Raw genomic sequence first — 1,997 nt, 5'->3', positions numbered from 1 at the left:
GTCAATCTCTAAATGTCCTCGAGAAACGGATGGACGACATGGATAAAACACAAACATCATGGTGGGCCCATCACACCACCGACCTGATTGTTGTGAATGTTTTAACGGTGAGAATCATTGTCCCACTGCTATTTGCGGTGTGGTCCATTGGAACATTTTAAATTATTCATATTTTGTATGAAGATCTAAAATGATATCTCAAAATGGATGAAAGGTGTAGATATGATACATACATCATTGTAAGGCCCATGCTTTGAACCGTTCCTACAACTCTGAGCTCGAGGAGCGTCAGCTCTCTCTCCGAATTGGATTGCGTACTGAGTTACTCGGTAGGCCGAGTAAACTCTGGTGGGCCAGCTTTGAATTTACGTGGTTTGTCCACGCCGTCCATCCATTTTTCCAAGATCATTTTAGGGGTAGAGCCCAAAATTGAAGTATATCAAAATTTCAAGTAGACAACATCAGAGGAAACTGTGGAAGTAATAATTTCCACCATTGAAACCATTTTAAGGCCCAAGTGATGTTTATTTTTCATCCAAACAGTTCATAAGATCACACGGACAAGTATGAAGTGAAAACACAAATATCAGCTTGGTCTAAAACTTCTGTGGCCCCCAAAAACTTTTCAACGGTAGAATTCATTTCACACTGTTTCCGGTGGTGTGGTCCCCTTGAGCTTTGGATATGCTAATTTATGTTATAAAACGGATGGACTGCGTAGATACAATGCATGAATGATGGTGGGCCCCGCAGAGTTTACTTAAGCGTACTGATTTGAAGCGGATTGGCCAGTGTACCACACCCCAGCTATATATATGGTGTATTGTAGTCAGCAAGTTCTGTGAATCTAATAATGAGGTATGTGTTATATCCAAACCGTCCATCCATTTTTCGAGCTTGTCTTAAGTCTCGAGGTGAAAAATAAAACAGATCTAACCATCAATTGAACCACACTGCAAAAAGCAATGGGGGATTGAACGTCTACCATTGAAGCCCTTTTAGGGGTCATGGAAGTTTTGGATCAATATGAAATTTGTTTTTCCCCTTCATCCGGGTATTTGTGACCTTATCAACAGATTGGATGGAAAATAGGAAATGGATTCACTACTTCCCTTGCCACCGGCCCTGTGGCTGGTGTTTGGTGATCTATGGGCCCCACCATGATGTATGTACTTCATCCATGCTGTTCATCCATTTTACAGATCATTTTAAGTCTTGATCCAAAATATTAGAAGGATAAAAATCTTAAGTGGACCACACTACAAGAAAACAATAGTGATTGGATATCCTTGTTAAAATCCTCCTAAGGCCTACTATATTATTAATACATCCAATCTGTTGATTAGGTCCAACAGACTCAACCCAGGTGAAGGTGGGAAAAAAAGATCAGATTGATCCAAAACTTTTATGACCCTCAAAAAGTTTTTAATAGTCAATGTTCATTCAACACCATTTCCTTTAATGTGGTCCACTTGAGATTGGGATATACCTCATTTTTGTCTCTTATCAAAAAAATGATCTAGAAAAATATATAAATATATAGACGGCATGGATGAAACACACACATCATAGTGGGGCCCAGCACCAACCACCAGCCATTGGCTGGTGGCAGGGGCAGTAGCCGATCCGATTCCTGGAAAGTAAACGTTATGGTGGGCCCTACAAATTTTTTAACGGTGAAAATTATTATCCCTGCTGCTATTTGTGGTGTGGTCCATTTGATCTTTGGATATGATTCATTTTTTGGATAATGCCCTAAAATGATCTCGAAAAATGGATGAACTGTGTGGATATAATAAATACATCACTGTGGGGCCCATGTAACTTTGATCTCCTTTGAACCGTTCGTAAACTCGGAGCTCGAGGAGCGTGGGCGCTCGTCTTCGCACGACACGTACTACAACAGTACGCAACCCGCTTCCTACTGAGTTACTCAGTACGCAATCCGCTTTCCCATCTCTCTCTCCGTCTCTCGCGCGCGCGCCCTAATCCTCTCT

Source organism: Magnolia sinica, chromosome 6 (assembly GCF_029962835.1).
Source record: "Magnolia sinica isolate HGM2019 chromosome 6, MsV1, whole genome shotgun sequence".
In the NCBI taxonomy this organism is placed as follows: Eukaryota; Viridiplantae; Streptophyta; class Magnoliopsida; order Magnoliales; family Magnoliaceae; genus Magnolia; species Magnolia sinica.
This window is presented reverse-complemented; position numbering follows the sequence as displayed.